Below are 10174 nucleotides of genomic sequence, written 5' to 3'. Positions count from 1 at the left end.
TAGGTCGACACTCAACCGCTGAGCCACACCCGGCTGGGCTTAGATGTTCCCTTTAAGCAAACCGACTATGATAATCAAAGTAAAAACATAAACTGGAGTAACATGATCGGTAGCCCTTGATGGAGAGAATATATGGAGAAAATACAGCATGGTAGAAAGTGTTGTGTCACCCTGGCCAGTGTGGCTCAGTTGATTGGAGGGTTGTCCCATGCACCAAAGGGTGGCAGGTTCGATTGCCAGTCAGGGCACATACCCGGGTAGCGGGTTCCATCCTGGTCAGGGCATGTGCTGGAGGCAGCCGATAGATGTTTCTCTCTCACATCAATGTTTCTCTCTCTCTCTCTCTCCCTCCCTTCCCCTATCTCTAAAAATCAATGAACATGTCTTCAGGTGAGGATTAAAAAAAAGAATTAAACAAGACAATGTGTATGGCAGGACAATTAATAGGCACTTAATAAATGGCAACCAGTAGTATCGTATTACCTGAAAATAATATGCCATATGTTGAATTCCCTCTTTATTCCTATTTAAATCATGCCGTAGGCAGTCTCCTGACACCCTGCTGAGTCCAATATGGAAGTTTTGGTAACGATCAATCAAAAATAATTTAATGAGAATGTGACTGTGTAAAGCCAGTGCCAGATGCTATGAGGGTGGACTGGAGAAAAGAAAAAAGTAGCAAGTTTACAAGGTTGTTGAGGAGCAATAACACAAGTAGCAGATGCTTGAGAAAAATCACAAGGCAACTTAGCAGCTGATTAGCAGAATCCAAGTCGAGTCTTGGGTTACTGGGGATGCAGAAGCAAGCTTGGGGGATACAGAGGCATGCTGGAGGATGGACTTAATCCGGTAAGGCTTCTCTATGATTCTGAACTTGGACTTGAAAGTTAAGTTTCCTTAATACACATGGACCTTAAGCCTGAGAAGTTCAATTTCTTTTGTGTGTTAAAATGTGTGGAGCCCAGCAGGGCGTGGCTCAGCGGTTGAGCGTCGACCTAGGATCCAGGCGATCGGGGTTCAATTCCCGGTCAGGGCACATGCCTGGGTTGCAGGCTTGATCAATGACTCTCTCATCATTGATGTTTCTATCTCTCTCTCTCCTTTCCTCTCTCTGAAATCAATAAAGATATTTTAAAAAAAAATGTGTGGAGAGGGTGGCATGGGGAAAAACTGCTTATTGGGTATGGGGTTTACTTTTAGCATGATAAAAATGTTTTTGAATCAGAAAGAGGTGGTGGTTACATGACAATGTGAATGCACTGATTGTTCAATTTAAAATGATTAACTTTAGGCCCTGGACAGGTAGCTAGGTTGGTTAGTGTCGTCCTGATACACCAAGGTTGTTGGTTCCATTCCAGTCAGGGCACAAGAATCAATCAGTGAATGCATAAATAAGTGGAACAGCAAATCAATGTTTCTCTCCCTCCCTCTCTCCCTACCTCCCTTCCCCTCTAAAATCAATCAATAAAAATAAAATAATAGAATAAAATAAATAAATTTTAAAATGGTTAACTTTATGTTACATGAATTTCAACTCAATTTAAAAACTCCTGGAAATAAAAATTAATATTTTAAAGAAGTACCCTTTCCAGTTATTAGAAAATATTTTAGGCTACAGAAATTAAAACAATGTGTTATTGGCACAGGAATAGACAATAGACCAAGGGAACAGAATGGAGTCCAAAAGTAGAGTCAAGTTTATTTGGGAAATTAGGTAAATAAGACAGTTAAATTCAGTGGGGAAAAGATGAATTGTTCAATAAATGTTATTGGAACAAATGGCTAACTATTTGGGGAAAAAATAAAGCTAGACCCATAACTCACAATTTATACCGAAATGAATTCCAGATGGATTAAAGAATTAAATGCAGAAGAATGGAACCATAGGAGTTCTAGAAAGAAAATATGATAGCACTTTTTATAATTCTGGGGTAATGGGGGATATTTATAGGCTTGACATGAAGCCCGGGAACCCAAAAGGAAAACATTGATAGGTTTGACCATACATACAAAACACCCAAATGAAAGCAACTTTTGTATGTTCTTCATGGCAAAAAGTACCTTAAACAGGGTTGAAAGACAAATAACAAATTAGGAAAATATTTGCAACTCATGATAAATAACTAATTTCTTCAATATACAAAGAACTTTTACCAGTTAATAAGAGAAAAAGTCACTTCTATTGAAAATAAGAATGGATAATTTATAAAAGAAAAACTTTGGTCAATAGATGTATGAGAATATGTTTAACCTCATTAGTAATCAAAGAAATATAAATAAAACCAACAAGGAGATTGTATTTATTGCTTACCAAATTAATAATGAAAAGATTGTGATACTCAGACAATAGATCCTCTTGCACTTCTGGTAAAGGTATAAAATAGTAAAACTTTTCTGGAAGATATTTTGTCTCATGTGTCAACATATTTTAAGTAAACTTACTCTTCAACCCAGAAATCCCACTATTATGACTTTATCACTAAGAGTTAATAAGAGCCTGGCCGGTGTGGCTCAGTGGTTGAGCTTCAACCCAGGAACCAAGAGGTCACGGTTTGATTCCCAGTCAGGACACATGTCCGGGTTGTGGGCTTAATCCCTGGTAGGGTGCATGCAGGAGGCAGCAGATCAATGTTTCTCTCTCATGAATGTTCCTATCTCTATCCCTCTCCCTTCCTCTCTCTCTAAAAAAATCAATAAAAAACATCTTTTAAAAAAAAGAGTTAATAAGAGAAGTGAACAAAAACTAATAGGTGAAAATTGGGGGGGGGGACCTAAGTGTTAATCATACTGCTGGAATACTATGTAATCATTAAAAAAACTGTATATGTTGATAGATGTACCACGATATATTGTTGGTTGAAAAAAGTAAGTTGCATAATCACATTGCACTACACTATGACCTAATTTTTATAAAAAAATTTAAAGCTATAAGTTGCTTATTTTTTGTTTGTATTAAAAGTAAAAAAGTCTGAAAGGATTCATACCAAACTATTGACAGTAGATACTTCTAGAAGGGAGCAGGGAAGATGAAGGGAAGAGACTTACATTTTATTTGTACATTTCTGCAGTGTTTTAAAGCAAGCATGTATTACTTTTATAATCAAATCAAATAAATTTGAGGATTAATGATGTTAAAAACATTTGCATAGAAAATATTTCAAAGGATATAGATAAAGAGACCTAGATCTCCCTAAAATATTGTCTGGTGAAAATGGGGTACACATAACAATCTATCTCCCATCTCTTTTATAACATCATCCTTGAACTTGTTACACATGCACATTCTGGGGCCACACCCCAGATCTATTCAACCAGAGACTCTGGAAATTGAGTCAATCTGTTTTACAACAAACCCTCTAGGAAATTCTGATGTAGTCTGAAGTGTGAGAAACACTAGCATAGATGAAACTATTCACCTGATGGCTGAAAATGGCCATGTTGCTTATGACACAAGTATTATTGTGGCAGATTAGAATAAGATGATTGACACAGAACATAGTTTCTAAAATTTGTATGGCAATAACCACACATATAAAATTGGTGCCTTATTCCAAAGGTCCACAGCATTTGTATGCTGAAGAGCTACTTTTTATTGTCCTAGAATCTTTGAGTGTATCAGATACATACATACGTACATACATACACACACACACACACACACACACACACACATTCTCCTTCATACCACAAAAATTGATGCAAACCCAGGACAATTGTTTCTAAATTTATGGGTAAATATCTAATTACTAGTCAAGAAGTCTGATCTACATGATGCCAAAACATCTAGATAAAAAATGAAAATTTTTACAAATAAAGTATTTATTTTGTGCTATATAAGCTTTAAAATTTTAGTTTTGAAAACTTATATTTTATCTCTTTAAAAAAACAGTATTAGTGTAGTCCCACCTGCCTCACATTTTAATGATCAATTCCAAAAGACTGAAGTACCATCCTGGCTAGTAGGAAATTATCTCAATGATGAACAATTATGATAGTGGTTACATGAGTAGATAATTGTGAGAAGACCATGATGTCTTACTACAGACTGAGAATTAAAAACAAAGTGACTGTGATCTTATAAACATCCTTTTCTCTAGGAGGCAACAAATTCTAGAGTCAGCTCTGGTACCCCGAGCTCTATGATCTTCTCTGAGCCTCAGGTTTCTCATGTGTACATTTGAAGACTGGGTCAAATGATCCTCAAGGGCCCTTACAGATCTAAAATTATGTAATTCTGTGGTTCTAGTAACTTGAATTTTTCTACATTCTAATTTTGTGTGAAAGAAAAATGATAAACAAAGCTTTCAGGAAGCAACTTTAATTATATATTGTTAACTGAGTCCAGCCTCATGTCATCTATAGTTCCAGTGCTGTACAATGATGGTAAGAGTTCAGAATCTATTCTGAGGGCACTGTAAGAGGCTGAATCAAAAAGTTTATGTTATGGTTATCATAATTCTACTATTGGGTATTTTATTCTGTTCTAATTACATAAGTACTTGCTAATGCATATATGGTATATAACAACTTCCATTTAACCAACATATGGAATACATTGGAATACTTCATTTCTTGTTCATTCTGATTAAGTGGGAGTTCAATGAATCTCTCTCTCTCCTGAGGAATTCAACAAGTTTTTATTTCTGGCAGTTCATTAACATTACTCAATCTTTGAATGATGAGGTTAGAGATTATGGTCTCTGGGAGATAGGTGGGAATGTGGAATCAGAAAAATTTAGATTTGGAAGGAAATGTAAATGTTGACTAATGAGACCCTTTATTTTACAGATGAGAAAAGTAAAACCCAGAGAAGACAAAGACCAGAAGCTTGGAGATTGTCTGGACAAGAGCTGAAATAAAACACTAGGCCACTTGATCCTCAGCTTATTTTCCAATGGGAACCTCCCAAAAGATTTTCCTCTTGGTGCCAAATATTTTAAGATGAGCCACATATGAAAAGCTAGCTTGTTTAGGGTTTACCTATGTGATAGGTGGTTCCTGTCTCTTCCCAACCCCATCCTAGGGCCTAAATTCAACTCAACTATAGATCCTAAGGAAAATTGTCTAGAGGAGAGAGTTCTTAAATGAATAGAGATGCCAGACCCTTCCTTAACTTTGAAAATGAAGTGGGAGCAACAGCTCTCAGTGAAGCCCCTTTTAATCATTAATATTTACATCTTAACAATGTTCAAGGAGCTTGATTACAAACAAGCTCATATGAGAAAGTTAAACAGTCCTAAATATAATCAGTAGAGCAAGGAAGAAAGGAATGAAGGGTGTGATGTGCTTGGGGTGGTGTTGGGGGTGGGGGTGGGATGAGGTGGGGGAAGCTGAGAACTCTAGACTGGCGCATTCTATTAAGGAATGATATTATGAGTAGAAGGAGCAGGTTAAGGAGGCAAAGCCATAAAGAGCACTATTGCCGAGAACTGTTACCAATTAACATTCTGGAAACCACAGCCATACTTCTCTTCTTTGGGGATCTTATAAAATGAGACCATAAAGATTCATTGAGCCAACAAGGCTGTGGCTGCATATCGGCGTGGATGGTAAGAAATAAGGATCGAGAGGCTCACAAAGGGGTCCAGACGTCTGCTTCACTGGAGTGGAAAAATCATCATAGCGATTTCCACAATATACCTGGCAGGACAAGTTGCCACAGAAGCCAACTAAACTAGATGAAAGTAGGCATAAGGTGCTCAGAGAGAGGGAGAGAGAGAGTTTTAATTCAAAAGGTGTTGCTGGGTTGTGAAAGAAACAGCCAGCACTAAATCATGGGCTCACCTCTCAGCCTGATGGAAACGTCAGTTCTGGGTTCTTTTGTCCTCTGAGAAGGAAGGCCTTGTTTTTGGAGAGAGAAGCTATCGAACATCTCTGGTCCCTTTTGCTGGATCTGTAAGTTCCTTGTGTAGTTCTAGGAAGACAAGAACATTTTGGGCCTGCCTCCTTGTAGCTTAAATAATGATTAGGTCAAATCTTTTAACTCCAACATATTACTGATATTTGGGCAAGCAGTTGGGTCTAAACGCTAAGCAAAGGTTAGAAACAAAGAATAGGGGCAAGTTAAAAGTAGGGTCCTCTCCCAGGGAGGATGTGGCTGCTGGCAGTCTGGAACTTTTTATGTGAGGGCCAGATAGCAAATATTTTAGACTTGTAGACCGTGGGGTCCTTGTCACAGGTACTCTTCTGCCATTGTACAGCAAAAGCAACCACAGAAAATACATAAATAAATGAGTGTGCTCATGTTCCAATAAAAGTTTACTTATGGACAATGAAACTTGAATTTTATGTAATTTTCACGTGTAATGGAATATCATTCTTTTGTAAAAATCAGTTTCAGCCATTTAAAAATTTAAACCATTCTTAGCTCATGACCCATATAAAAACAGTCAGTAGACCGGCCCTGGCTGGTATGACTCAGTTGTTTGAGCATTTTCCTGTGCACCAAAAGGTCACTGGTTCTATTACTGGTGAGGGCACATGCCCAGGTTTTGGGTTTGGTCCCCTGTCGGGAGTGTGTACAGGAGGCAACCGATCAATGTTTCTTGGGAAGCAACAGATTGATGTTTCTCACATTGATGTTTCTTTCTCTCTCTTTCTCCCCACTCTCCCTTCCTTTCTCTAAAAATCAATAAAAACATATTTAAAAATAAAAAACAGTCAGTAAGCCAGATCTGGCCTCTAAACTGTAGTTTGCAGACTCATGGATGGTCTAGAATAATGCTGCCCAATAGAAACATAATGAGAGCCACATATATGACTTAACATTTTCTAGTAACCTCTTGTAAAAGCTAAAAAGAAATAGGTGAAATTGATTTTAATAATATATTTTATTTAACCTAATATATCCAAAATATTATAATTTCAATATATAATCAATATAAAAATTACTAATGAGCTATTTTACACTTTTCATACTAAGTCGTCAAAATCCAAACTGTATTTTACACTTATAGCACATCTCAATGCATTCTAGCCATATTCCAGGAGCTCAATAGCTACATATGGCTGGAGGAAACCATGTTGGACAGTGTAGGTCTAGAACACTATTTTCAAACTTTAGCTTGCTTCAGAACCACTGGAGGACTGTTAACATAAAGATTATTGGGCCCCACTCCTGGAGTTTCTCAGTAGGTTTGGGCAAGGCCCCCAAACTCGCATTTCTAACAACTTCCTAGGTGGTTTTGATGTTGTTGGTCTGGGGACCATGCTCTAAGAACCACTTATCTATAAGGTGGGGTAGAAAGAAAAGTAGAGAAGCAATTAGGAGCCAGAAATATGTAAAAGCAAGAAGTAAAAAAATGAATACTGGACGAGATACCATCATACACCTAATAGAATGGCCGAAATTAAAAATACTGATGACACCAAATGCCAGCGAGGATGTGAAACAATGGGAACTTTCATCCATTGCTGGTGGGAATGCAAAATGATATAGGCAGTTTAGAATAGAGGTTGGCAGTTTCTTATAAAACCAAACATACTTTTATCATACAATCCAGCAATCACACTCCTTGGCATTTACCCAAATGAGTTGAAGACATGTTTATACAAAAACTGCACATGGATATTTATAGCAGCTTTATTCATAATTGTCAAAAGTTAGAAGCAACCAAGATGTCCTTTGGTAAGTGAATGGATAAATAAACTGGTACATCCAGACATGAAATATTATTCAGTTCTAAAAAGAAATAAGTTATCAAACCATGAAAAGACATGGAGGGACCTTAAATGCATATTACTGAGTGAAAGAAACCAATATGAAAAGGCTACAACTACATGACATGCTGAAAAAAGCAAAATATAGAGACAGTAAAAAGACCAGTGGTTACCAGGGGTTAGGCGGAAAGGAGGGAGGGATGAATAGGTGGAACACAAAGGATTTTCAGGGCATTCTGTGTGATACTGTAGTGGTAGATAAATGTCATTATACATTTGTCAAAACCCATAGAATGTACACCACCAAGAGTGAACCCTCATATAAACTATGGACTTTGGGTGATAATGATGTGTGAATGCAGGTTCACTGACTGTAACAAATGTACCACCCTGATGCAGGATGCTGATATTGGGGTAGGCTGTACATGTATGGGGGCAGGGAGTAAGAGGAACTCTGCATTTTCCACTTAATTTTGCTGTGAACATAAAACTGCTTTAAAAAATAGAAAGGGAGAGAACCAGATTATTAAGTCAGAAAAACAGTAGGATTCCAGAGGTAAAGACCTTGAAACAGAGGTAGGGCCTTACAACAGGGGAAACCTCCCTTACACCTCCCTCCAAAGCAGAAGTCAAAGGAAGTAGTTTCTCCAGATTTCAATTTTGTAGGTGTGCCGGCGAAGGACAGGGCTGGAGAACCCTACCTCATTAGGGGCAGGCTCAGAATGTGAGCAGTTTTTCAAAACATTTTCAATGGAACATCTCCTAGCTCTGACAAATTCCAAAAAAGATGCCCATGCCTCTTCTTATTTAACCATGATCTACAAAACAACCCAACTTCCAGATTGAACCTATAAGTATGTCCTCTCACAGTACCTTAGACTGCTGAAATAGAAAGTGAGACACATTGGCAGCTTCAGGGGTGTCTTTAGGAGTCAGCAACATGTCGGAAGACGCCAAGACCAAAATCAAGAACTACCAGACTGTCTCTTTTGACAGCCACTTCCCCAACCAGAACCAGACCAGGAACTGTTGGCAGAACTACCTGGACTTCCATCACTGTGAGAAGGCAATGACTGCTAAAGGGGGTGATGTCTACATGTACAAATGGCAACAGAGCGTGTACCACTATCTTTGTCCCATATCCTGGTGTCAGGCTGGGATGACTGCCTGGCACAAGGCACATTTCCTGGGAAGGTCTGAACTAGTTGCACCCCACCTGTCTCCTGTCCTCCATACTTCTCCAGGGAGGTGAAGGGGGACCTGGGTACATCCCACCCTAGGATCCTGAATCATGGCTTAACTAATAATAAAAAATTGTTGGAAAAGTGTAAAAAGAAAACAAAAGGAAAAAAAAAGGAAGTGAGACAAAATAATATAGAATTTGGGGCTGCACAAAGATTGCAACAATTAGGTGTGCATTTTCAGGAAGATTCTATAAATCCAGAATCTATTTCCCACCTTAAGGGTATATAATCATCCAATTTGGAAACCACATCTTTCATGAATGTCCTTTGATTACCCTTTGGAAGAAAGCTTGCTTGCAGCGAGCGGTACTTTACAACCTGTGAAGCTCTATAGGACCTTTAAAAAAGGGTCCCCTCATAAGTCCTTGAACTTTGTGACCTAAATTAAAACTCTGGATTATAATTTAATTGGCAAAATATTCTTAGTAATTTATTAAAATTACTAAGCACTTTAATGTGTATACAGGTATATCTTTATTAACTTTTCATAATTTTTTTATAAAGAAGCTGTTTTCTGGTCCATTGGTGTCAGAAAACCCTTCATTATATAGTTTAGGGATCTCTCAAATTGTTTATTGGGTACAGAGTTTCTGCTTGGATAATTTTAAAATTTATGGAAATGGATAGTGGTGATAGCTGCACAACATTGTGAATGTACTAAATGCCAATGAATTGTATACTTGAAAATGGTTAAAATGGTAAACCTTATGTATATCTTATTACAATTAAAAATATACATTAAAAGATTCATAGTTTTTCAAACTTTTGTGGGTACTATGAGAGAGAGAGACTGGCAGAGAGACCAGTAAGCTCTCAAAGAAAGCAAGGAGGGAAAATGAGCTCCATATTAGCAACTTTAAGGGTGAGGTAGGAAAAGCCACTTCACCTGGTCCACTTTCTAAAATCAAAACTGAGTAGAGATCCAAAATAACTATCAAGACAATACAGGCCAATAAAACTTGCCCCCTATTCTATTTCTAATTTGTGCCTGAGTTAAAAGAACATCTTCCACTTAATCGAGTGCCTCTTTTTCTGGGCGTTTTTTTTAAACTGATTTTTTATTGATAGATTTAAAAAAAATTTTTTTAAAGAGAGAAAAATGGAGGGAGGGAGGGGGAGAGAGACATTGATTTGTTGTTCCACTTATTTATGCATTAATTGGTTGATTCTTGTTTGTGCCCTGTGCCCTGACCGGGGATTGGACCCGCAACCCTGGCGTATGGAGACAATGTTCTAACCCGACCAGGGTTCAAGTTTTCGTTTTAAATATA

At 37.7% G+C, this 10174-nt stretch overlaps 1 pseudogene; it reads left to right on the top strand.

Annotated features, from left to right (window-relative positions):
- Positions 1 to 8599: 8599 nt before the first annotated feature.
- Positions 8600 to 8859, top strand: LOC107528853 (cytochrome c oxidase subunit 6B1 pseudogene; annotated as a pseudogene).
- The last annotated feature ends 1315 nt before the right edge of the window (positions 8860 to 10174 follow it).

Source organism: Miniopterus natalensis, chromosome 17 (genome assembly GCF_054644295.1).
Source record: "Miniopterus natalensis isolate mMinNat1 chromosome 17, mMinNat1.hap1, whole genome shotgun sequence".
Taxonomy (NCBI): domain Eukaryota; kingdom Metazoa; phylum Chordata; class Mammalia; order Chiroptera; family Miniopteridae; genus Miniopterus; species Miniopterus natalensis.
Note: the sequence above shows the minus strand (reverse complement) of the source record. Positions and strands in the feature narration are given on the sequence as shown.